The 27,883-nt window shown below is 48.5% G+C and overlaps 1 pseudogene; it reads right to left on the bottom strand.

The window, feature by feature from the left end:
* Window positions 1-9,021: 9,021 nt before the first annotated feature.
* On the bottom strand, window positions 9,022-15,438 carry LOC115462804 (annotated as a pseudogene).
* Window positions 15,439-27,883: the final 12,445 nt, after the last annotated feature.

The following is a 27,883-nucleotide window of genomic DNA, read 5'->3' as shown; positions in this document are numbered from 1 at the left end:
CAACTTGGCTAACTCCTGCACCACGGCAGCCCTGTCCAGCGCGGGACCATCCAGAAGCTTTTCAGCCCAACGGAAACACGCCCGAGCCACTAGACCTCCACATAGAGCGGCTTGCAGAGACAAGGCCGATAGATCAAAACTGCGCCGAACAAACGACTCCAACTTCCTATCCTGAGGGTCTCTGAGAGCAGTCCCCCCATCAACCGGGATGGCAGTAGCTTTGGTGACCGCCGTCACCACCGCATCCACTGTAGGAGATTTAAAAGAATCCCTATCCTCTTGGGGAATAGGATAAAGCCTCGCCATTGCTTTAACCACCCGACAGGCTGAATCTGGAGAGGACCACTCCTGTAAGATCATATCCCTCAGATCCTGATTCATAGGGAAAGAACGAGAAGCCTTACGAATACCCTTAACCAAAGGGTCTATCTGCTTAACCTCCGCTACAACCGGCTCAGGAGCCTCAAACCTAAGCGTAGACATCACTTGATCAATGAGCTCCGGAAGCTCATCCCTAGGAAAAATCCTTACCACCGAGGAATCCTCCCCTGGGAAGAACCCCTCCTCTTCAGGATCAACGTCTAAAGGGAACTCATCACCCAATCCACTACCCTCATCCTCCGAGGGAGGGAAAGACAAAAAATCAGGGTCCTCCACATAGTCTAGCCGTGGGCGCTTGCCCCCCAAAGGAGCTGCCCCCTTCTGTACCTCCGGCTGAGAAGCACCTGCCTGCCAGGCCTGAAACATCGACCAGACAAACTCCGGTGGGAAACCCATAGCCCCCGAAGGCCCTGGAGAGCACCCAACATTCTGTCCCGGGCCCTCCACCACCTGCTGGGCCGGGATCGCCATCGGAGCCGAATCCAAGATGGCGGCGGTTCCTGCCAAAATCGGGACCGCCGTCACCGCACCAGAACCTGAATCAGACCCCGGGAGGCCCTTACTGCTGCCCGAAACCTCAGCAGACAAAACCGGAGGAGAAGAGAGAGAGAGTGCTTAGGCTCACCGCAAAACCTGCACGGAGCTCCGGGCGTTTCAATCCCCCGACGCGCGCAGGAACGGCAACGAGCCGCTTTTCCCGCCGACATCGCTAAATTTAAAGCGGTACACACACAAACCGCCAAAATCGCCCCAGCTCTACTCCCTTCCTCAAAACCACACTAAAACCCTTGCCAGCCCCCAAAAAGAGAACAACAAAATGTTCTGATGCAGGACAGCACTGTCTGCTGCTTACTTTCCTTTTTCTCTTTTTTTTTTTTTTTTCACACACACAGCAAACAGCCCAGTTGCTATATACTGACAAGGGCTAAGGCTCTCAAGGTTCCTGTAGCACAGGAGCCGAGGCACCAGGCTGCCTTTACACAAGGTACAGCAGGGGCAAAACCCGGACACGGGTGCAAACCCCTAGGGGAACAGGGAGCCCCACCGGACCCGCTTCCCCGAAGCACAAATTCTAAGTACAGGGTATAAAAATCAGAATCTCTAATCCTACCAGACCAGACTGACTGCTCAGGCTGCACGTTCTACCCTCTGCTGGAGACTGAGATTTACTGGCTGCTTGGGGGTTGGCTGCTGGCTTATACTTGGTTCAGTTTTTGTGTTCTCAGTCTCCCTCTGCTGGTAGGCGTGCATAACCCAAGCGTCTTGACCGGTCTGGAGGGTCGCTGAGGAATAGAGGGTTGCAGCCGCAGGGGAACAGAAATCCAACCATTCCCCCCTGGAATCTAACCTGTCCCCACAAGAATTTAATGGTACCTAAAAAAAAAAACCAGAGACACAGCACTGCAGGAAAGGAAGGAACAGAAGTTCGAACTTGGAAGACTCTGATGCATACGTAAGACATGTCTCTGATTTGCTGGCACTGGGTGCTGAGAGGTTGCCATATGCACACATCAGTAGGTCAGGTGACCTCTGATGCTCATGCCTGTGTCAGAGCTGAGGCCTGCGCATCCGTTTCCTACGAAGCAAACACCCACAGAAGGTGATTTAAAGTGTTCTGTGTTGGTTTTGCCATCTGTGTGCATTAAGCACGCGGTATTTTGGTGTGTGGGGGGGGGGGGGAACAGCGCATGTCAGAGTATCACAGCGTTGTTCCGTACATGTTATCTCTGTCAGCAGTTTAACGGCTGTATTTCATCTGACCAACAAGGTATTCTTTGCATCAGATATTATTAGACCCCTGACGCAGGCCTTTGCGGCCGAAACACGTCACGTGTCGGGCCATTTGTGCAGATTTGAATAAAGACCTTGTTCAGGAAGACACTCATTGTGAGAGGCCTTTTTTGGATCCACTGTTTGTTCGCTCATCTGTTTCCTATCCATTTCTGCATTCAATTCAAACTTCTCTTACTGACCTATAAGTGCATTCACTCTACCACTCCCCAGTACCTCTCCACTCGTCTCTCCCTACGCCCCCCCTCGGGTACTCCGTCCCGTGGATAAATCTCTCTTGTCTGTCCCCTTCTCCTCTACTGCTAATTCCAGACTCCGTTCCTTTTATCTCGCTGCTCCCCACGCCTGGAATAGACTTCCCGAGCCTGTACGTCTAGCCCCATCTTTGGCCATTTTCAAATCCAGGCTAAAAGCCACCTCTTTAACACTGCTTTTGACTCCTAACCTCTACCCAGTTGCCCTGTACCCTTCTATCCCCACTCTTTAATTCCCTTACCTCTTAGCTGTTCTGTCTATATGTCTGTCCTATTTAGATTGTAAGCTCTCTGAGCAGGGACTGTCTCTTCATGTATGGTGTACAGCGCTGCGTATGCCTTGTAGCGCTATAGAAATGATAAGTAGTAGTAGTAGTAGCCCTGGAGCAGAGAGGATTAATGGAAGACTTTCCGCATCTGTGCTGTTAAAGGAGGAGGCGGCGGCGCTCAATGAACTTGGTAGGTGAGAGGCTGATGCAGGTGTAGCTTATACTTCCACGGGAACCCTGCAGGAACTGCTTCCGTTCCCGCGCAGCCCCACAGAGGATTCCCGTAAATCCTGTTGCCATGCAGGTCTCTAGTGTAACTCCCTGCACCTAAATAAAGCGTGGATCAGGCATATGCTGTAAGAGTGTGCGTAAATTTATGAAACACACGTCCTTCCCATGACCACATCCACTTTTCAGATCCGTACACTAGAATTCACACGCGCATCTTTATGTAGCAAGATGTGTGTAAATTCTAATTGTTGCCAATTAGCGCCGCTAATTGATTATTAGCACCCAATTATCAGCACTAATTGATTAATTATTCAATTAAATAGCAGCAGAAATTGGGCGTGTGCCCAAATTTGGAGTTTTGTATATAGAATCCAGGGGATATTGCATAGGAAATGAATAATTTAGTGTTCATATGGCCAGGGCCGCAGAGAGACTGGGCCGGGCCTAGGGCAAGGCTGCCCCCGGGGCCCCGCCGCCGCTGCCCCCCCCCCCCCCGAGGTTGTCATCGCCGCTGCCGCCCTCCGTCCACCACTGGGCTGGGCCCCCCTGAATTAAAATCATAGCGCCTCACCTCGACCTCGCTCCGTGTGAAAGAAGTGCAGCAGCGGCAGTCTGCAGATCGACTCCCTTCGGGCCTTTCCTCCCTGTGTCCCGCCCTCGCGCAAGTTACATCAGACGAGGGTGGGACATAGGGAGGGAAGGCCCAAAGGGAGGTGATCTGCAGACTGCCACTGCTGTGCTTCTTTCACATGGAGGTCGAGGTGAGGCGCTATGATTTGAATTCAGGGGGGCCCGGCCTGTTGGTGGACGGAGGGGGGCAGGTGGAGGGGACTGCGGTGCCGGGCCCCCCTTGGAGGCCCAGGGAAATTTGTCCCCTCTGTCCCCCCCCCTCTCGGCGGCCCTCCATATGGTGCATTGAGTGTATTATGGTAGGATATCACTGTTGGATTCAGTGGCATAGCTACGGGGCGCCATGGGGACCTGGGCCCCCCCAAATTGGCTCTGGGGCCCATGGTTTGGCTGATGAGGGTCCCCAACCTCCGCTAGCTGAAGTGTTTGCTCTCCATCGCATTGCCTGCTCTGCTCTTCACCTCACGTCGTGTGCATGCTCGTTTTAGTGAAACTGAGCATGTGCGACACTTCGCACATGCTCACATTCATTAAAACAAGTGTGTAGGTGACATGAAGGGAAGAGCAGGGCAGGCAATGCGACGGAGAGCCGGAGACCAGCGCTGAACAAACACTTCAGCTGGTGGGGGTTGGAGACACCCGCCAGCCAAGGCATGTGAGGCAGTGGCAGGGAGGCGGGCCAAAATGTGCCCCCCCCCTCCCACTTTAGGCTCTAGACCTTCCCCCCATGTCGAGGTCTGGCTACACCACCAGTTGGATTTGTTTAGTTTGTGGCTTAATAAAATAAAATTTTATAAAACAGCATGGGAGAGAAGGAACTGAAGATGTGGGAAGTAGACTGATCAATAGGAAGATGTGAAAAGGAAGAAGGCGAAAGATTTGTTTATTTAGATTTGAACTGAATTTATTAGCACACCATAATGTGATACAATTAACAACATCAAACCTTCTAACAAAAACGCTTCCAAAGAAAGAAGGGAGAGAAGGGTGTGAGGTGGGGAGGACAGATGAGTGGGAGGGGGATAAGTGGAGAGAAGAGGAAGGGGGTGAGGAAGTGTGAAAGGGGCAGGAGGAAAGCCCTGTGAGAGAGGTAGGAAAGGGTGAGTGGAGGGGGAGGAGAGGAGCAAGCAGTCTGTGTGTGAGAGGGAGGAAGGTAGAGGAGAATGTGAGAATACAGGTAGGATGAAGAGGAACACAAGAAAAAATGGGGGGGGGGGGGGGGGGGGGGGGGGGACCAGAAACAGAGAAAATGCCAGCAGGTAAAGACCATAGGTCCTACCCAGTCAAATATCAAATAAGACAGGAACGACATAAGCAAAAGAAAGATGACAAAAGGGTGAACAAATGTAGAGGAAAGGCTGAAAGAACAGAACAGGAGACGGAAACTATAAACTGCCAGACCAGGGGGCACAAAATTCCCCCCACTTTGGAGCTCTGACCATCACGATAAGTGAAAAAGGAAACCAGAGCAGATACCAAAGGAGGCCTATGAGTTGGCACGTGCTCACAAACCCTCTGGTGGCCCACTGCTCGCATGAGTGTGGTATTCATGGCGCATACCAGCTTAAAAAAGAGGCTCTCAACATTTCTGTCTTTCAGGAGCAGCAGAAGTTTTTGGTGCACCACCAACTTAAAGAGGCAGTCAGTCTCCTCAGAGGCGGACTGGCCCGACGTGGTGTTTGGACAAGCCTCGAGGATAGGTGAGGCGCACCAGCTGCAAAAGAAGCAGGGGGAAACCAGAAACAGGAAGTAAGCAAGGGGCCTCTGAGCCGCTGCATTCCCATCCCTTCGGCACAGAATTCAGGCTGCGCCGAAGGAGGGAACAGGAACACAACAGCGCCTGAAGCACTGCAGCAGGTTGAGGCCCTCCACTTATTTTTTTCCTTAATGTTGCAGGCTGGGCTATGGGATTCCTTTGGGACAGTGGAGGGGAGATAAGAAAGATGGGCTGGACTGGAATGACGGAAAATCCTCCTCTTTGCTGCAACCCACCCCTGAACTTGCAGCAGTATATTTATTAATTTATATAGATTTTTCAGTTGTGGCTCAAGGTGAGTTACATTCAGGTACTCCGGATATTTCTCTGTCCCAGGAGGGCTCACAATCTAAGTTTGTACCTGAGGCAATGGAGGGTTAAAGTGACTTGCCCAAGGTCCCAAGGAGCAGCAGTGGGACTGGAGCCGGCCACCTCTGGATTACAAGACTGGTGCTCTAACCACTAGGCCACTCCTCCAAGCCAATGAATCCTGTTACTCTTTGGGGTTCTACGTGGAATGTTGCTACACTTTGAAATTCTACATGGAATCTTGTTATTCTTTAGAATTCTAGAATCTTTATTTATTTAAATATGTATTTGGATTTTGCTCACACCTTTTTCAGTAGTAGCTCAAGGTTCAGGTACTCTGGATATTTCTCTGTCCCAGGATGGCTCACAATCTAAATTTGTACCTGAGGCAATGGAGGGTTAAGTGACTTGCCCAAGATCACAAGGAGCAGCAGTGGGATTTGAACCGGCAACCTCTGGATTGCAAGACCGGTGCTCTAACCACTAGGTCACTCCTCCGCAGTAGAAAGCCTCTGTGAGAAGAGGGGGCACTGCCTTCAAATACAAGTCAGCAGGCACTGGGTTTTTTTTTTTTGCTCATGCTGTTTCCAATGCTGAGGTCTCCAGGGAGACTTTAGTGCCCTTGATCACACTGTCACCCCATTCCTCAGCTAGTCTGGAAACCTCCCCCACTACAGATATCCAGGGTGATTCCCCTCCATATATTAGGATGGCACCATGGCTAAGGTCTGCTCTCATACCCACCTTCTCTTCAGTATCACAAGAGTCTTGTCAAAGTCTTTCAGCCTCAGGGCCCCAAAACAGGTTAAGATGGCACTGGACGTTTGAGATGTATGTGTCTAGCAGGAGAACTGGGACTGGGGTATATATCTATGGTAGAGAGGGGATAAAACTACAGAGCTTCTGTTTGCAGTGAGCTATGCTTAGGGTTACCATTTTTTGTCCCCCAAAAGGGACACATGCCCCACCCCCACCACAACCCTGCCCCGCCCCCTTTCACACCTGCCCCTCCCCTCTGACACCCTTGCTCCACCCCCTGTCACACCCTCGCTCCGCCCCTTGTCACGCTTTCCCCTTCCCTGTCACATACCCCGTCGCCCCCCCCCCCTCCCCATCACCCCCCTCCCCTTACCTTACTACTGCCCTGGTGGTCTAGTGACTTCGGTGCAGGAAAGAGCCCCCTCTTTCCTGCCCGGAGCCCTGCCCTGCATGCTTGCTTCCTGTTGGTGATCCTCGGCGCCGATTCAAAATGGCCGCAGAGAGTTGAAGTCTCGCGAGGTCACTTCAACTCTCGGCGGCCATTTTGAATCAGCGCCGAGGATCACCAACAGGAAGCATGCATGCAGGGCAGCGCTCCTGGCAGGAAAGAGGGTGCTCTTTCCTGCCCTGAAAGCAAAAGAGGTCACTAGACCACCAGGGCACTAGTAAAGTAAGGGGAGGGGAGACTAGCAAGTTGACCGTTTGTCCGGATTTCTGGACAAACGGGCAGGTCCGCCCACCAGCCTGCCTGTTTGTCCAGAAATCCGGACAAACGGGCAGATTGGCAAAACCCGCCCGGTTGCCTGGACATGCCCTCAAAAAGAGGACATGTCCGGGTAAATCCGGACATATGGTAACCCTAGCTGTGCTTAACAGTCTGTTGCTTTCAAGAGAGCTAAAAACATCATTCGTCTTGTGAATAGTTTTCTTTTTTTTATGTTTAAATTTGTTTATTCATTTAAAAATTTTCAAGCCAAAAACTTGAATCAGAAAAACAGATTACATGATATCAAGAAATCAAATCAATAAATAAGAAGGAAAAAAAGAAAAATACCTTTTTAGAAAAAGTTGACCCTCAATCTTTCACATTTTCCTTTCTTATCATATCTTGTATTAGACCACCAATGCGAGGGGTTAGAGCCATTAAAACTCAGGAGATGAGAGCATACCATAAATATTTAAAGCAAAGCTTAACACATTAATCCACTAACTTAATTTCTATTTCATTAACCCTGGATTGAGTTGCATGGCTCCCGATAGCATTATAGTACTTTTTTCTGCTCAATAAATTGCTTTAAATGTTCAGGCATAAAGAAAAGGTATTTTACTCCCAAATATTTAACATTACATTTGCACGGATAATTCAGATTAAGTGTAGCCCCCAAAGCTAAGGTAGCAGTTCGTAATGGCAAAAAATCTTTTCTCCTTGCTTGGGTCTGTTTTGTTACATCTGGGAAAACCCAGATTTTTCCCCCATAAAATGATACTTGTAAATTTTTTTAAGCCATTTTCCGCACAGACTCTAAGTCTTGTTGGAATACAAATGATACCAACAAGGTTTGTCTCTCCACTATAGATGATGATAAGGAAGTTTCCAACAACTCCGAAACATTCAGTTCTCCTTGTATTCGTGTATGTGATTCTTCTCTTTCTTTCTTTGTTGGTAGGAAAAATATTTTATTCAAAGGTGGAATATTTTCAGGGGAAAATTTTAAGTTCTCAATTAAATATCGTTTGAATAGTTCAAGTGGAGAATACACCAATGTATAGGGAAAGTTCAGAAATCGAAGGTTTAACCTTCGATTGTAATTTTCAAAATATTCCAGTCTATTATGTATCAGTGTATTGTCTTTTATAAGTTTCGTAGAAATTTCTTTCAATTTTACATTTTCCTCATTCAAAGATATTATTTTTTCATTAATCTCCATTTTCATCGATGCAAATGAAACTATCAAATCCTGAACATTACTTACTAATGTTTCTATTTTGCTCGTGGAACTTGTCACAGCTTGATCCAAACGCTGGAGAAATTCCCATATGGCCTCCAGCGTTACCTTCGCAGTAGTTCCCGGTCCTTGCGTCACTGCAGGACCCCGAGCCTTAGCTGTAATAGAGGCCTCGGCTATTGATTCGGCTACAGGGCCCAGACATGCCGCCCTTTTCTCGTCTTTCCGGGTTAAGGATCCAGCATCAGCGCCGAGTGCAGCCAGTTGCGGAGGTGGGAAGAGCGTCGGAGGGGATAACGACGTGTCCAGCCCCAGGATTCTGGCTTCTCCTTGCGCCGACAATTCAATGGGGTCTCCGATCGGGTCACAAGTGGATTGCCTCGTTATGAAGCTGTCGAGCGTCTGCTGGGTTGGCGTTGAAGTCAGAGCTGGCTGAGCTCCGGCTCTAACGGTTCCTTTCCTCTTAGTATGAGGCATAACTTTTCAAGTAACTAGAGAAAACGGTACGTAGGGGAAAAAGAAAAGATGAAAACTCCAGCAGATTTAGGAGAGTCATCGACAAGGAGCTGTTAGTGCCGCCATCTTGCTCCTCCCCCTAGAAATACTTTTTTGTGAATAGTTTCCTAATTAAACCAAAATATGTTTCCTTAAAACAAGAAGCTTTGTATTTTACTGCTGTAAAGTCATGATGAAAAGGCTAACCGGCCTTTTCTGTTATGTTACTTCCAGCGCTTCACCTCTTTGCTGTTCTCACAGGCGGTCCTGGCTTTTACCATGTTTCCCTTGGCCAGATCCTGCCCCTGGACATTCACATGGTGGATTACCATCAGGTAGCGGTAATTACATACTCTCCACTTTATGTTGTACTTGGCAAAGCGCCTGCTGGCCTTCACCTGGATGCCAGCCTCCTTGGCCAGGATTCCAACATAAGCATCTTCCACTGGAATGGGGTGAACGTACTCTGCCATCCGCAAGATGTCTTTGGCTGCATCCAGAGAAAAAATGTAGCCAATGCCACTGGCATAGGGAGGGTATTCATCTGGCCAGTAGTCCTCCCTGGATACGTACCATGGGCTAGAAGGCTCTCTGATGACCTTCCGCTTACCCTGAGAGAACAAGCTGCCTACATATAGCCCCGTCTTTATGGTATTGTGTATGGCCAGAAACGTTGGCAAGCGGTCACTGTTGACGAAGCAGTCATCTTCAGTTTTGAGAATGTAGTCAGGGTGGCATCGCTCTGTTGCCCACTTGAGTCCATGCATGACCTTCAGCGTTAAGTTGCGGTAAGAGTCCAGGTAGTTGCCAACCAGGATGTCTCCGAAGTTCTGTTGCTCTTTCTGAATTTTTGCAGCTATCCCATCTGCTAGTGTCTGGCCAATCAGGAACACAGTTTGCCAGGGAAATGGTGTCCATTTCTCCTTAGCTGCCCAGGTTCTTCGAATCACCTCTCTAGCTCCCAAATTCCTTGGTGCTGAAGTCACAAGAACCATAAGAACCTGCTTGGTATCACACTGGGGCTCTGGGAAAGAGGCTGAAAACGAGGTAAAATCCACCCCAAGAGAGGTAGATCTCAGATGTCCCACAGAAGGTCTGAAGGGATGCTTGGCCTTAAAGACAGAGAAGGGCTTTTCATGCCCCTTGGCTCTTGTCTGTCCTTGATCCTGACAAACGTATACCAGAACAGGATCCATAAAAGCAGGGCGCTAGAAGAGAGAACCCCTTTCAAATGAAAATGCATTAGGGCCGAGGAAAGATTTGTTCTCGCTAATACAGGATAGGCGGAGAGAGGAAAACCTCTTATCGGGTAGAGACTAGTGATTATTGTTGAGGAATAACATTAAGGAAGGCCTGAGTTCTGAGCTGTACTTTGTCCTGATCTTTAAACAAGTCTCTTGAGATTCTTGTGCCAAAGTTTTCCCAGCTCTCATGATGGTGTCATTCCTTCTCTTCTCTCATCTTCAGATAGTGTGACATGGTGGTGTGACTTTGCAGGAGGCACTGAGTGCTGCTTCCTATGGGAATCCTAACTTTGAAGACTCCAGTGATCAGCAAACCCAGATTATCCGTAGTCCCCCACTAGGAATCTCATGGATATTGTATGATTCAGAAATCCCCACCTCAGTTTGCCTTGTGCCTTGAAGTGACACACGGCCCTGAAAAGCAGCTCAACCAGCTGTTGTAGAATTGGCAAGTGGTTGTCCTTCTTTTGCTTATGGTCCCGTTGGGGTTCCAGGAATTCTCAGGGTCTGGTACAGGCTCCGGCTAAGGTCTCACAGCACGGGGGTGGTCCGGAATCTTTGTAGAAATCCGGGATGGGGGATTTTAGCAGTCCCAGCATTGATATGGAGGGCGTCTCAGCGGGTCGTAGCATCCCTCATGCACTGAGAGCTGTCTTCACCTCCCCCTGCAGCGGCTGCTGTGAAATACACAGAAAAGCAACATGAGACTGAGAACAAGAATTTATTAAGGGCACAGTTGAAAACAGAACTCCATAGATCAGGGTGAGCTGTTCTGTAGCATTTCATTTCACATCACTTAATAGTTCATTCTTATTCAAATTAAATTTATGACAATTTTTTGTGCATTTTATTAATTAAAAACTAGTTTGTTCACAGTGTCCTATGTCATATGTAAGTTTATTCTGAAGGGTGAGGATTTTTTTTTTTTGATTTGTGATTGATTTAAGCCCTGTGAACCTTTTCTCCTCTTTACTGCAGATTAGAGCAAACTGTTTATTAATTCTGTGACAAGATCAGGGCTTGCTACACCTGTTCTGGGGACCACAGAACCGATCGGATTTTCTGGAAATCTACAATGAGTATGCATGAGGCACTTGTTGGTTGATTCATTGTTGATTTAATCATGAACTGATAATGAATGTGACTGTTGGACAGACCGGATGGAACATTCAGGTCTTTATCCGCAGTCGTTTACTGTGTTGCTATATAAATTTGCATATTATGAGGGTAATTACAGGGTACCTGGGATAAGAAGATGCCTACCTTTCTTTCTGAACATTTACATGTAAACTATATTTTACTAGTAAATAAGGCCCGTTTCTCACACAAATGAAATGGGCGCTAGCAAGGTTATCCTCCGAGTTCCAGCTTGGCCCCCTCCCCCCCCTCATCTGAGTTCCAGGCCCCCCTCCCTCCCTCTCTCTCCTCCGAGTTCCAGGCCCCCCTCTCCTCCCCCTCCTCTCCTCCTCCCCTCCGAGTTCCAGGCCCCCCTCCCTCCCTCTCTCCCCTCCAAGTTCCATGTCCCCCTCTCTTCCGAGTTCCAGACCCCTGCGCCTCCCTCCCTCTCTCTCTCCCCTCCGAGTGGCAGCCTGACCTGCGTTAGCTGCCCTCTTCTCCCAGTCCTACGCCTGCCCCTCGCCTTCTTGCGTGCCGCCCAGAATGTAAAAGTTCTTACCCAGGGGTCCAGCGGCAGCAGTGAAAGGCGAGCAGGCACGGCGCTTCAGCCTGCCTTCCCTTCTGTCTCAGCTCTGCCTCTGGTCCCGCCTTTCCGGAAACAGGAAATGAGGGCGGGACCAGAGGCAGAGCTGAGACAGAAGGGAAGGCAGGCTGAAGCACCTCAAGAAAGAAGGGAGGAGAGGCCCAGCCGCCTGAATATGCACCTCCAGGGAAACAGAAAACTCCAGTCTAGTAAGCAGGAAGCAAATAAGCTCCTTTTTCTTACTTTGTTCTTTTCTTTTTTAATAATGGAAATGAATCTAACACACAAGGCTCCTCTTGCCAAGAGTTTGTTCTATTTTCTTTCTTTTTTTTTTATATATATATATATCAAGAAATAAAAGGGACTGCAGGGATTTTCCACTGCTACCATCTGCTGAGACTGAGAACAGGCTGGATTCCAATGGCATGCACAGCCCACATATACAGTGTCTTGTTCTCAGGCGCCATCTGCTGGTAGGACCAGGAGTACAGAACCGTCTGTGTCAGTCTAGACTCTAGAGGGACGCTGAGGAATTGGTATTCTGTAAGGCAGTGGTTCCCAAACCTGGTCCTAGAGGCACCCCAGCCAGTCAGGTTTTCAGGATATGCACAATGAATATTCATGAGAGGTATTTGCATGCACTGCCTCCACTGCATGCAGATCCCTCATGAATATTTATTGTGGGTATCCTGAAAACCTGACTGGCTGGGGTGCCTCCAGGACAGTAGAGTAGTCAGACCTCAATTTTTGGGTGGGCCTGGGGGTGGACTGGGTGGGCATGACCCACATATTTCCTCTCTGTCCATCCCCCTCCCGTAAAGATAAATACCTGGGCTGGCGGGGATCTCTGGGCCCTGCCAGCTGAAGAATCTTCTGGAGGCCCCCAAGGATTGAGAAGTCTCATCCCTGCGCCAGTCACCAGCGTGGCGGGAAGCAGCGTTCAGCAGCGTTGCCTGCCTGCCTTTTAAAATAATTCGTCTCCCCAGGCTCCGCTGCATTTACTTCTTCACCCGTCGCAAAGCGCTGCCGTTCGCACAGGCAGCTCCGCTCCCCTTTGCCACGTCCATCTGGGCCTCTCTGATCCACTTCCTGTAGTGGATACGTAGGGCCAGATGGACGCGGCAAAAGGGAGCGGAGCTGCCTGTGTGAACGGCAGCGCTTTGCGACAGGCGAAGAAGTAAATGCAGCGGAGCCTGAGGAGACGGATTATTTTAAAAAGCAGGCAGGCAGGCAACGTTGCTGAACACTGCTTCCCGGAGCCGCGGGAGAAAAGGCAGCGACAGCAGCAGGATGTTGGATGGCCTGGAGGGAAAGTGGCTAGGCCTGGGCCCGTCCAGGCCCGCCCGTGGCTAGGCCCCTGCTCCAGGACCAGGATTTGGAATCACTGCTGTAAGGGGCCATTTACATAAATATGTTGCCATGTACTTTACCACTTAAAGATCTTGCTCCTTTATAGAATTACTCCCAATCAGTCTATTACATTTATTTAATTCATATTCATTATATACAAATTTATCATATGCATATTCATTGTGGATAGCCTTAAAACTTTTCTGGCTGTAGGATCCCTAGGACAGGTTTGAGAAGCGCTGACTTAGAGAGCAACTGACCAAGACTGGCATTGAGGAGGGGGACCCCCAAGCCAGCCATAAACTTAAGGCGACACAGCCTTCCAAGAGGCTATAGGGAGACCCCCATGCTGCCAAAATCTTAACAAGACACAGCCTGCTAGCATGTTTTAGAGCCCCCCCCCCCCCCAAATTTCTGTCTTGGGCCCCAGCAAGTGTAACTTTCGCCCTGCAGTTAGGAGAAGGCCTGAAAGGAAGGACGTAAACAGATGTTTTCAAACTGTGGGTCACACAAAACTTATACATCACAGATAAAGAGGAAAGCATTCCACTGGCCAAACTACTATCAAATCAAAACCTCAACCCATTCATATACGCTGATGACGTAACGATCTACATCCCATTCAAACAAGATTTAAAGGAAATCTCCAACAACATCAATCAAAGTCTACAAATCATGCATTCATGGGCAGATGCATTTCAGCTGAAACTTAATGCAGAAAAAAAACCAATGCCTAATACTCACCTCTCAACACAACATGAACAAATTCACCACCATCAACACACCAAAACTGAATCTACCAATTTCGGACACATTAAAAATTCTTGGAGTTACCATTGATCGACACCTAACACTTGAAAACCATGCGAAAAACACAACCAAAAAGATGTTCCACTCAATGTGGAAGTGAAAAAGAATAAGACCATTCTTCCCGAGGACCGTCTTCCGTAACCTGGTACAATCACTGGTACTTAGTCATCTAGACTACTGTAATGCACTCTACGCCGGCTGCAAAGAGCAAATACTCAAAAAAAACTCCAGACAGCCCAGAATACAGCAGCTAGACTAATATTTGGAAAATCAAAATATGAAAGTGCTAAACCCCTACGAGAAAAACTACATTGGCTCCCACTCAAAGAACGCATCACATTCAAAATATGTACCCTAGTTCACAAAATCATTCACGGCGAAGCCCCAGCCTACATGTCAGACCTGATTGACTTACCACCCAGGAATGCTAAAAAATCATCTCGCACGTTCCTTAATCTCCATTTCCCCAACTGTAAAGGTCTAAAATACAGACTAACGCACGCATCAACCTTTTCCTATATGAGCACACAATTTTGGAACGCGCTGCCGCGCAACCTGAGAACAACCTATGAACTAACCGACTTCCGCAGACTACTGAAAACCCATCTCTTTACTAAGACATACCACAAAGATCAACACATGTGAACTTCCCCACATGTATCCAGAACTATCTCATAAATGCTTTCTTGTTATATTACTATCCTGTTCTAACTTTATCATGTAACCCAAAATCCTTCTGTAATACCAAACGTTTATTCTCTTCTTATTTCCACTATTCATAATGTATTGTAAGCCACATTGAGCCTGCAAAGAGGTGGGAAAATGTGGGATACAAATGCAATAAATAAATAAATAAATAAATAAATAAATAAATAAATAAAAAGCATTTATAAACAGCCAGCATAAAACAGAAAGTTCTAAGAAAGAGAATCTTAGTTGAACCAAAAAAAAAAAAAAAAGAAAGATGTTGTAGTCCTTGAGCTTTCTAGGCTACATCTAAAGAATCCAGAGAGGTCCACCAAGCCTGTGGACACTATTATCTTTTCTGTGGGCTTGATAAAAAGAAACACAGCCTGTTCCTAATTTTCTTCACAGTCGATGTGACCATTCAGTCTATTATAGCTAGAAGCAGAGACCTGATGTTATGAAATGTGAAATACTGGCTGCAAATCCGGTGTGTTTTTTTCTAGCAAAAAAGGTGCTGGTACTCAAATGCGAGGCCACCCTTCAGGAGTGGGGTGATCACTGAATAGCCAGGCCCCCCTGCAACCAGTCACAGAATCTATGACAAGGCAGAATTGGTGTGTAGAGCCTGAGCTCTTTCATTAAAACGTGGGGTCCATGGGTCAATTTTAGCAGACAACGGACAAGGTGCCAGTACTCAGTACTCCCTCAAAAAAAAGCCCTGTGCAGATCTATGTGGCTCACTTCTCACCTGAAAACTGCGTCTGGACTGTTTGAGGCACTGAAAGACCGCCACTGAGTGCAAACCCCACAAAGACACCAGCAGGAACAGCAAACACAACCTTTCATCTCCCTTTGCTTAGTTAATATTTAAAGAAGGGAAGAAGCAACCAGAAACAGAAGATATGAAAACAAATCATGTAACTAAAACACACAAAAGAAATCCAGAAAAATTCACACAGCGAGACCTGAAGTTTAGCTCAGGAAGACTCACGCTGAAATCTGCAGAATATGAAATGTATTAAAAAGTGCAAATAAGTATTTGGTTTAGCAATGTTCTGTCTTTCCTTCCTGGCCATTTATTATTAATTTTTGTTTTTAGACTATCCATAATTAATAATCATCAGGCTTCTTATGCATACATTTGTGCTGAGAACCTTGTTAATTTGCATATAGTTTACCTTGAAAGGTGAAATTAGGCCTTACCTGCTAATTTTCTTTCCTCTAGATCCTCCAGACAGTTCAAGATGCTTGGGTTATGCACTCCTACCAGCAGAGGGAGACTGAGAACACTAAAACTTCTTATACAAGTAGCCTGTGCAAACCTTCTACTAACCAGTAAAACAGTAACAAAGCAGAGGAACAAAACACCTCCACCTAAACAAAACCACTGAATCCACACTCAGATCTCCTCCCCTTAAGACGGGGGAATTCAACTGCAGATGGGCACAAAACGGTACCACAAACTGCCCTTAGTAAAACTCCAGGACCCAAATCACAGGAGCTACTAGAAATATCAGCAACTGAAGTCTAAAGAAAATCTCATACTGAACTGTCCGATACACTGGGTGGGCTCTTGAACGGTCTGGAGGATCTAGAGGAAAGAAAATTAGCAGGTAAGGCCTACTTTCACTTTCCTCAGCAATCCTCCAGACCGTTCAAGACGCTTGGGACGTACCAAAGCAGTAAACACATCTAAGGGTGGGACCTGCAAAGCCCAGAGGACAGGACTGTAGTTCCAAAACTGGCATCCTCCCTTGCCTGTACATCCACTCTGTAATGTTTGACAAAAGAATGCAGGGAGGACCACACTGCCACTCTACAAATGTCCACCGGTGGAACAAAACTACTCTCTGCCCAAGAAGCCTCCATCCCCCTAGTGGAATGTGCCTTGAGCTCCACCGGCACCGTACGGCCATGCAATATGTAAGCCGAAGAGATGGCATCCTTCAACCACCGAGCTATAGATGCCTTAGAAGCAGCCGCTCTCTTCTTGGGCCCCCCCCCCCATGAAGGATAAATAACCTGTCCGAAGACCTGAATTCTTCTGACCTGCGCAAGTAAACCTTCAACACTCTGCGCACATCCAATTTCGCCAAACGACGCTGAGAAGCATCCCCCGTCTGGTCCCCCAAGACCGGCAACTAAATCACCTGATTGACATGAAAGGAGGATACCACCTTAGGCAAAAACGAAGGGACTGGACGCAGCAAAACCTTAGAAAACCACAGAAACGGAGGCCTACATAAAAGAGCCTGAAGTTCCAAAATCCTGCGAGCCGACGATATAGCTACTAAAAAGACCACCTTCATAGTAAAGTCTTTTATCGAACAAGACTCCAAGGGCTCAAAAGGAGAACCCGCCAAAGAGTCAAGAACGATATTAAGATCCCACTGAGAAACTACCGGCCGCTGAGGAGGACAAAGCAACTTCACCCCCCTAAAAAAACGGACCACATCCGGGGAAGACGCAACCGACCTGCCCTGCACCTTACTCCCAAAACACGCCAAAGCAGCCAGCTGCACCTTCAAAGATGACAATGAAAAGCCCTTCTCAAAACCATCCTGCAAGAAATCTAAAATGCACGACACAGAAGCTGTCGAAGGGACACACACCCGGTCCCCACACCAATCTTCAAATATGTGCCACACACGCACATAGGCCAAAGACGTTGAACATTTGCGAGACTGCAGCATCGTCTGAATCACCTGAGGGGAAATCCCTTTCCTTCTCAACCGTTCCCTCTCAGGGACCACACCGTAAGAGAGAACCGAGCCGGATCCGGCATGACAATTGGACCCTGACACAACAGCACCGAGCCCCCCAGCCGCAGAGGCTCGCCTTCTAACAAGCGCATCAGATCCCCGAACAACGGCCGACGCGGCCAATTCGGAGCCACCAACAACACCGGACCTGCATGACATTCTACCCTCTGTAGGACTCGACCTATCAAGGGCCACGGGGGAAACACGTACAGCAACACCCGCTAAGGCCACAGAAGGACCAACGCATCAATCCTTTCCGTTCGCGGATCCCGACGCCAACTGAAATACTGAGGAACCTGAGCATTCTGTGCCGACGCCATGAAATCCACTACTGGCATTCCCCACTTTAGAACTATCTGGTCGAACACCGACCGGTGCAGAGACCATTCTCCGGGGTCCAACATGTGTCTGCTTAGAAAATCCGCGTTCACGTTGTCCACCCTGGCCATGTGCGCCGCCGAAATCTGCACTAGATGCCTTTCCGCCCAACTCATGAGCAGAGCCATCTCGATTGCCAACCGCGGACTCTTTGTACCGCCCTGCCGGTTGACATACGCTACCGCTGTCGCGTTGTCGGACATGACTCTTACCACCTTCCCGACCACACTTGAGCAAAACGCCAACAGAGCTAGCCGAATCACCCTCGTCTCCAACCGGTTGATAGACCACTGAGCTTCCTCTGTCGACCACCGCCCCTGCGCGGACCGACCGAGACACTGAGCTCCCCAGCCCAGCAGACTGGCATCCGTTACCAGAATCACCCACTGAGGAGGTTCCAACGGCATGCCCTTTTTCAGATGGGCCGAGCACAGCCACCACTGGAGACTGCGCCGAGGAGCCCCCCTCAATGGCAACCGCAACTCCAAACTGTGTACCTGGGGAGACCACCGGGACAACAGAGCCGCCTGAAGCCCAGAATCCGAAGGTACATTCGAACTGTCGGACTCCGAACGGACATTAACAGCCGGACCTGCTGCTGAAGAGAGGCGATCCGAGAATCCGGCAGAAAAACACGACCCACTGCCGTGTCGAACCGCATTCCCAAGTACTCCAGACTCTGCAATGGGATCAACTGACTTTTGACTACCTTCACTACCCATCCGAGCGATTCCAGAAACGTGACCACCTGAGCCGTCGCCGCAACACTGTGAGCCCAAGACTTTGCCCAGATCAATCAGTCGTCCAGATACGGATGCACCAGAATTCCCTGCCTCCGCAAAGCTGCTGCTACCACCACCATTATCTTGGAGAAGGTGCGTGGAGCCGTTGCCAGACCAAAAGGCAGATCACAGAACTGAAAGTGCCTCCCTAAAACAGCAAAACGAAGGAAACGCTGATGGGCCTCTTGAATCGGCACGTGCAGATACGCTTCCGTGAGATCCAGTGACATGAGAAATTCTCCCTGATGAACAGCCACTATGACCGAGCACAGAGTCTCCATGCAGAAGGATGGCACCTTGAGCGCCCAATTGACCCTCTTGAGATCTAAAATGGGTCGAAACTGGTCCTCCTTCTTCGGCACCACAAAGTAAATGGAATAACAACCCATTCCCTGCTCATGCCGAGAAACGGGTACCACAGCTCCAAACTGGATTAAGCGACCCAGAGTCTCTTGAATAGCCTTTAACTTGACTCGAGAGTGACAATAGTGGAGGAGTGGCCTAGTGGTTAGGGTGGTGAGGGTGGTGGACTTTGGCACAGGCAGCTCCTTGTGACTCTGGGCAAGTCACTTAACCCTCCATTGCCCCATGTAAGCCACATTGAGCCTGCTATGAGTGGGAAAGCGCGGGGTACAAATGTAACAAAAAACAAAGGAGAGGGAAGAAACAGATCCGGCAGCGGGTGCTCGAACTCGAGCGCATAACCGTCGCGAACGACCTCCAGCACCCACTGATCTGAAGTAATTTGGGTCCACCCCTGATAAAACAGACGAAGTCGCACCCCGACCTTCACTAGAGGCTGGACCCACACACCTTCATAAGGAGGACTTATTACCATTTCCGGCACCTCCAAAGGAGTCCCGACCTCCTCGACGACCCCCTTGAAAGGACTGCGTCCGCTGGAAAAACCGGCTTTTAGAAGGAGACACAAATCTGCCCGGCCTGTACCGCCTCGTGTCCTGAAACCGACCTCTAGCCGAACCACCTCGACTAGCCGCCTTAGGCCGTAACTCCGGCTACCGTGAGACCTTGGTATCCCCAAGACCACTCATCAGTTTATCCAAGTCCTCTCTAAACAACATAGAACCTTTGAAAGGTAGAGAACACAACTTTGCTTTAGAGGCTGCATCTGCCACCCAGCACCTAAGCCAAAGAGCCCTGCGAGCCGTCACCGCCAGAGCCATATTCTTAGCCGAAGCCCTTAGCAAATCATAAAGGGTGTCCGCCAAAAACGAAGACCCCATCTCCAATTTGGCCAGGTCCTGAACCAAACCAGTCCTATCTAATGCAGGCTCATCCAAGAGCTTCTCCGCCCAACGGAAACAAGCTCTAGCTACCAAGCCCCCACACAAAGAGGCTTGCATGACCAAAGCCGACAAATCAAAGCTGCACTTCAGAAAGGACTCTAGCTTCCTATCCTGAGGATCCCGTAAGACTGTACCGCCATCCACCGGAATGGCCATAGCCTTAGTAACCGCTGTAACCACCGCATCCACAGTAGGTGGTTTCAGCAGGGCCAAATCTTCCGGAGGCAAGGGATACAGCCGCGCCATAGCCCTAGACACCTTACAAGCAGCCTCCGGCACAGACCATTCCTGAAAAACCATGTCTCTAATGTCTGAATTCATGGGAAAGGAACGGGAGGCTCTCCGAATCCCCTTAACCAAGGGATCTACCTGGGGTCCCTCCGCAGAGGGAGTGGCCGCCAGAGCAAACTTCAAAGTAGAGATCACCTGATCAATGAGCTCTAACAACTCCTCCTTATGAAAAATGCGAACCACTGAAGAATCTTCCACAGGCCTTAGCCCATCCTGATCCTCAGGCTCATCTAAGAGATCCTCCTCTCCTGGGTCACTCCAAACCGCCGACCCAGGCAGAGAAAGTATCTCCATAGGTTCCGAAATATCCACCCACGGGCGCTTAACTCCCACTGAGCTAGCAGCCTCCGGGTTATAAACAGCCTGAGAGGGGCCAGCTCTCCAGGCATTATACAGAGACCAAACAAACTCAGGGGGGAAACCAGACCCCCCCCCCCCCGACGCTGCTGAAGCCCCAACACTTCCTGCAGTCTCCGCGGCGGACCCCCCTCTCTCCCGAGGCGGCAGGGCCATTGCGTGATCCGCGGCTAAACTAGGCGTGCTTCCTGCCACACACGGGTCCCCCGGTGCCAGTACGGAATGCGAGGCCATAATGGCCGCGCTTCCCGCCAAAAACGGCTCTGTTGAGGCCGACCCGGGACGCGCAGCCAAAATGGCCGTGTTTCCCGCCAAAACTGGCCCCGGCGTTGCCGGCTCGGAATGTGCGGTCAAATCACCACCCAACACCTATCGCCTGACTCAAGGGAAAGCACGGGGGGAGGCAAGAGCGCTGACAACGTAGGCTCCCCACAAAATTTACATTGGCCACCTTTCACTTCAACGCCGCGCTTCACACAAAACCAACACCTCGCCGGCTTAGACATAATGGCCGCGAACTCAATAAAAACAGTTGCTTTGTGCTCTGACAGACTAATAGGCAAAACCGCCTAAGGCAAGAACGCCCTTGAAGACGTTTTATCTCTGGACTGCCACAAGAATGGCCCAAATAGCTGCCTTTTAAAAACGTTTTTTTTGGAACCTCATTGCTGATGCCTAAACGCCTCAAGGGTACAGAACGAGGTCTGTAGCCGAGGTCAAGCTGTCCTCCAGAGGAAGAGCACAGAGGGAGGGACCTGGCCACCCGGGTGTGACACCCCACAGGGAATAAGAAGCCCCTTAGGACTTACACCCTGTAATAGAGATCCAAGTGTGGGTTCTCTAACATTTACAACCCAACTTAGAAACCCAAAACGGGCCTACCAGACTGAGTACACTGCACAGGCTGAACACATCTACCCTCTGCTGAGACTGAGAAAATACTGGTTAGTAGAAGGTCTGCACAGGCTACTTGTATAAGAAGTTGTAATGTTCTCAGTCTCCCTCTGCTGGTAGGAGTGCATAACCCAAGCGTCTTGAACGGTCTGGAGGATTGCTGAGGAACTCAATTATTTTATTACTATTTCAGAGGACCGGACCCTGACGAAGATAGACGCGAAACATGCCACATGTCGGCCAGTGGTCCTATCATTTGAAAAAGACAAGCTAAGTAGCTAACTGCCTTACTTTTATAAAAAGTTGAAAAAACTGCTGATAAAGATTGGGATATTTACAACTAATGGTTTAAGTAAAGTTTAAGTAAATAATGTAAAGTCATAACAGACCGGTGAGGAGGCAAAGGTGAGCCAAGTGTAATGCTGGCTCCTGTGAAACGAGTTGCCACTGAAGTCTGTGACTTAACATATTGGTATCTGTTCTGAATTGAGTTGAAGTACTATAAGTCACTGGGACTCTGATTTTTTCTACTTTTGCTCTAATTGGGTTCTCCCCCCCCCCCCCCCCCCCCCCCCCCCGTCCAGTAGATTGAAAAAAAGTATCTTGTTTGGGCCAATTAATTTGATTTATCATGTATATTAGCCAAAGGAGGGGGAGCAGAGATGCCAAGGGGGCCCATCACAAAGCTGGAGATTTCAGGTCAACAAGTGATTTTTTTTTTATTTCACAGGACCCAGCCATATCTTTACACCAGATCTGGCAGATATACATTCCAAAAACTGATATACTATATTCAATAAATAGAAAATAGAATTATGTGTTCTACCTTTGTGTCTGTCATTTTCTTTTCCCATTTGTGTTGTCCCAATCACTCGTTTCTGCTTTTCTCTTAACTCTCTTGCCATGATCTTCTTTTTTACATTTTGACATTTCTTCTTTTTCCACGTCCACCATCCATCTTCCCTCTGCGTTCCTATCTGCCCTGTCCAATATCTCCCGTGTCTTCGCCCTATCCTCCCACAGTGTTCAGCATCTCCACTCTCTCTGTTCCTTTCCAGCATTGCCCTTCTGTGTCCCTGTCCACGTCCTGTGGGTGGCATCACCCCTCTGTGTCCCTACGGCCAACCATGTCAAGCACTGCCCCTCTATGTCCCTTATTCCTCCTCATATTCAGCTTCTCCCCTCGCTTTTCCCAAATTCTACCACTCTACTTCCCCCCCCCCTCCACAGCGAGTATATCTGTATCTCTCTTCTTCCCCTCTCCTGGGTCACACGTCTCTTTCTCTCTTCTTTTCCTACCCCTGGGGCCAGCACATCTCTCTCTCTCTCTCTTCCTTCCCTCCCTCCTGTAACCCTTCCCCAACTCTGGGGCCACCATGTCTCCCCCTCTCTTTTCCCTTCCTCCTGCCCCACCTCTCCAAGAACCCAACAAGTATACTTCTCTATTCTCTACCTTCTCTCATCTTTTATTTCCTCCATTCCTGACCCTCATCTTGAACATCTTCTCCATCCTTCCCTTCTTCACTATTCCTTCTTTTCCTCCCTAATGTAGTAGAAGTGTAGCACCCCCTTAACTTCAGCGCTGCTCTCTCTCTGGGCAATAGCCAGGTGAACTAATGTTCACGGTGTTGATATTAGGCAGGCTTTCCACCGAGTGAGAGCACACTTCCACTAACACTACAATCGCTTTAAAAATAAACCTGTTTTAAATAAAGAGGGGTGCTGTCCTTTCAGTCAAATAAGTAAAAGTCTTGTCATCGGCCCATAAAAGTTAATTGCTTTATTACAAAAGAAACACAATCCACAAACCCAGTTTCATGGATTCAAGGATAGTGAGCCCTTGAGCTGCTGTCGGCAAATGGCAGCAGCAGGCGAACCACCCAACCAAGGATTGAAGCTGAAAACAGACAGTACTGGAATAAGCAGACTGGAACTGACGATGGGCAGGACCAGAACTGTAGCTGAAGAATGGCAGGACTGGAACAAGAAGGGCCGGAAGTGAAGCTGAAGGCAGGCAGGGAAGCAGGGCCGGAACTGAAGCTGAAGGCAGGCAGACCTGGAACAAGCAGGGCCGGAACTGAAGCTGAACGCAGACAGGACTGGAACAAGCAGGACCGGAACTGAAGCTGAAGGCAGACAGGACTGGAACAAGCACGGCTGGAACTGAAGCTGAAGGCAGGCAGGACTGGAACAAGCAGGGCTGGAACTGATGCTGAAGACAGGCAGGACTGCAAGCAGCAGGGCCGGAACTGAGGCTGAAGACAGGCAGGACTGGAACAAGTAGGGCCGGAACTGATGCTGAAGACAGGCAGAACTGGAACAAGCAGGGCCGGAACTGATGCTGAAGACAGGCAGAACTGCAAGCAGCAGGGCCATAACTGAGGCTGAAGACAGGCAGGACTGGAACAAGCAGGACTGGAACAAGCAGGGCCGGAAATGATGCTGAAGGCAGGCAGAACTGGAACAAGCAGGGCCGGAACTGGACTGGAACAAGCAGGGCCGGAACTGATGCTGAAGGCAGGCAGGACTGGAACAAGCAGGGCCGGAACTTATGCTGAAGGCAGGCAGGACTGGAACAAGCAGGGCCGGAACTTATGCTGAAGACAGGCTGGACTGTTTGTGCAGCGCTGCGTATGCCTTGTAGCGCTATAGAAATGCTAAATAGTAGTAGTAGTAGTAGTAGGACTGGAACAAGCAGGGCTGGAACTGATGCTGAAGACAGGCAGAACTGCAAGCAGCAGTGCCGGAACTGAGGCTGAAGACAGGCAGGACTGGAACAAGCAGGGCCGGGACTGAAGCTGAAGACATGCAGTAGTGGAACAAGCAGGGCCGGAACTGATGCTGAAGACAGGCAGAACTGGAACAAGCAGGGCCGGAACTGATGCTGAAAGGCATGCAGAACTGGAACAAGCAGGGCCGGAACTGATGCTGAAGGCAGAAAGGACTGGAACAAGCAGGGCTGGAACTGAAGCTGAAGGCAGGCAGGGCTGGAACAAGCAGGTCTGGAACTGAAGCTGAAAACAGGCAAGGCTGGAACAAGAAAGACTGGAACTGAAGCTGGAACAAGCAGGGCTGGAACAAGAAAGACTGGAACTGAAGCTGGAACAAGCAGGACTGGAACAGAAGCTGAAGACAGGCAGGACTGGAACAGGCAGGACGGGAACTGAAGCTGAAGACAGGCAGGACTGGAACAAGATGATGTCACAACTAAGAATGAGGCTTGGCAGCAGGAACACCAGAATGAGGCTTGGCTGCAGGAACACCAGAGTAAGGCTGGAATGCTGAAACATCAGAATAGGACTGGAATGATTTCTGGAACACACAGGCAGTGGCTAAAATGACCACAGAGGCATCAGAGTCCAAAGACTGTTGGTCACTGATATCAGTTCAAGCGTCAGAATCCTGGTACTGTTGTTCGCCGACAGCTCCGCAAGCATTAGAGACGAGGCAATGTTTTCTGCAAGAATTGCTCCAAGCCGTGACCTCACCTCTTTCCCAGTCTAAGGTTGGATTGTGTCTCTGTAGCCAGGGTAGACCCAATACAATGGATTGCACTGCTGTCTGGAGGATGTATAGAATGATGTCTTCCTTGTGGTCCCCAATACACAAGCGCATTGGGACCGTTTGTGTGCTTAGGTGTCCCTGAATGTGACCATAGACTGGTCTTAGGTAACTCCAGTGTGGGAATGTTAAACTGACAGACCTGGGCTTTGTCTATAAAGTTTCCACTAGCCCCAGAATCCAGGAAAACTTCAGTATGCTCCTTCCTTCGACCTAGATCGAGCACTGCTGGAATTAGGAATTGAATACAAACAGAACCCGAAGATAAGCCCAATGCGGTACCTGCAGTCAGACCTTGCTTCAAGGACCCAGGTTTATTCGGGTACCAGACTGCATAGTGTCCACTGTCGCTGCAATATAGACATAAATTAAGGGTCCGACGCCGCTGTTTCTCTTGCACCGAGAGTGGAGTATGACCCACTTGCATGGGTTCTACAGGATCTAAAGGAGGGGTCTCCTTCACACTAGAAGCCTGTGACGTGTACCGATAACTCAATGAGTTCTGAGGCACGCCGTTCTTGGCTACGCTCTGAAATCAAATATCTATCAAATTGCAAAGTCCAATAAGGTTGTCTAATCTGGTTGGAAGCTCACGTCCTTGATTGAATTCAACCCCTGCCAGAAGGTCGCAATAAGACTCTCATTGCCCCATGTCAATTCAGAAGCCAGAGTGCGTAACCTAATAGCATAGTCGCCCAGGGTCCGCATTCCCTGCTTTAATCTCAGGAGTATGGAAGCTGCAGATGTGACTTTCCCAGACTCTTCAAAGACCCGTTTAAATTTATTTATTTGTTGCATTTGTACCCTGGCTGCTGTATTTTGGGCAGTCTGGAGTTTTTTTATGAGTTGTTCTTTGCAGCCCGCATAGATTCCGTTGCAATAATCTGCATGGCTTAGGACCATTGATTGTATTAGGTATCGAAAAGTTGCTCTTGGGAAGAAAGGTTTTAATCGTTTGAGCTTCCACATTGAATAGAACATTTTCTTTGTTATAGAGTTTACTTGGCTCTCGAGGGTAAGGTTGCGATCGAGTGTGACACCGAGTATTTTCAAACTGTCTGAGGTAGGGAAGGTATGTCCTGGAGTATTTATGGTTGTGGGTTTGTATTTGTTATATGGAGAGGAGAGGATGAGGCAATGTGTTTTTTTCGGTGTTCAGTTTCAGTTGGAATGAGTTTGCCCAGGAATTCATGATGTTCAGACTATCGTTGATTTTGTTGGTTATTTCTGTCAGATCATGTCTGAAGGGGATGTATATTGTAACATCATCTGCGTAAATGAATGGGTTAAGGCCTCGGTCAGATAAGGCCTGTGCCAGTGGAATCATCATCATGTTGAAGAGTATTGGTGATAATGGTGATCCTTGAGGTACTCTGCAGACTTGCTTTCCACAGCGGTGATATGTTTGACTTTGATTTTACTTGATAAGTTCTGGTGGTTAGAAAGCCTTTGATCCAGTTAAGTACGTTTCCTTCAATCCCGAAGTGGCCTAGTATTCTTAGTAGCATGTTGTGGTTTACCATGTCGAATGCGCTCGACATGTCAAACTGGAGGAGGAGTATGCTTTTGCCTGTTGCAATCTCCTGCTTGAAATTGGCCAGGAGGGTGACTAGGACAGTTTCGGTGCTATGGTGGGATCGGAATCCTGATTGTGAATTATGTAGTATTGAGAACTTGTCCAGGTATTCTGTAAGCTGTTTAGTCACGAAGCTCTCCATCATTTTTACTACTAATGGGATAGACGCAACTGGGAGGTAATTGGTGATATCGTTTGTGCCTTTCTTGGCGTCTTTTGATATTGGGGTGAGTACGATGTTAACATGTTCCTCAGGGAAGAGACCTTGTTGTAACATGAAGTTTAGATGGGATGTAAGGTCTGCTATGAAGCGGTCTGGGGCAGACTTGAGTAGATGACTGGGACATGTATCCAGTTTGCAGTGGGTCTTGGTGAACCTGTGAGTTGCTTGTGTAACTGATTCGGTGCTGAGGAGATTAAATGTTGTCCAAATCCTGGGTATCCTTCAGAGGATGGGTCCAGATCGTTGAAGAAGATTTCGATGTCAGTATTGTGATGAGCAAGTGTGCTGCGAAATGTATTATTTTTTCGTTAAAGTAGTTAGCAAGTTTGTCAGCGGGTGGGATGTCTGTGTTGGTTGTGGTGATAGGGGTGGTGTCTAGTAACTTATTTACGAGTTGGAATAGTTTCTTCTTATCTTTGTAGTCCGGTCCTAATTTGGTTTTGTAGTAGGACCTTTTGGTTTTATTGCGTATTTGTTTTTTCTATTTATTTGTTTCCATGCATTGAGTGTGTGTTCATCTTTTGTCTTTCTCCATACTCGTTCAAGTTTTCTAGATTGTGTTTTGAGTTTTTTTAGTTCGTCATTGAACCAAGGTACAGTGTTTTGTCTTTTTGATATTTTTGTTTTTAAGGGTGCTATTTTGTTTAGTACGCTGTTGCATCTGCTATCCCAGTGATTGAGATAAAGTGGAATTAGTGTGTGTTGTCCATTCGTTGTCGTATATTTGTTGCCAGAATATTTGTGGATCAATTTGCCCTCTTGTAGTGTAAGTAGTACGTTCTGGTGTACTGTCTGAGCCCTTCTTCCACCAGTTTAGAGTTAGGTCCAGTTTGTAATGGTCAGTCCAAGGTATTGCTGTCCATTTGATGTCTGTTATTAATAGATTATTGTCTGTAGGTAGTTTATGTGATAGGAGGTCCAATGTATGTCCTTTGATATGGGTAGTTTGCATTTGGGGCCATTTAAAATCCCAGGACTGTAGGAAGTCTTTACATTCAAGTGCGTTTGTGGAGTTGGGGTGTTCTAGGTGAAGGTGGATTAAAAACTGGTTGAAGGATAGGAAACAGAGAGTGGGGGTTAAATGGGCAGTATTCACTATGGAGAAGGGTAGTTAGTGGGGTTCCTCAGGGGTCTGTGCTAG

The sequence above is a fragment of the Microcaecilia unicolor genome, chromosome 2 (assembly GCF_901765095.1).
Source record: "Microcaecilia unicolor chromosome 2, aMicUni1.1, whole genome shotgun sequence".
NCBI classification, from domain to species: Eukaryota; Metazoa; Chordata; class Amphibia; order Gymnophiona; family Siphonopidae; genus Microcaecilia; species Microcaecilia unicolor.
This window is presented reverse-complemented; position numbering and strand designations above follow the sequence as displayed.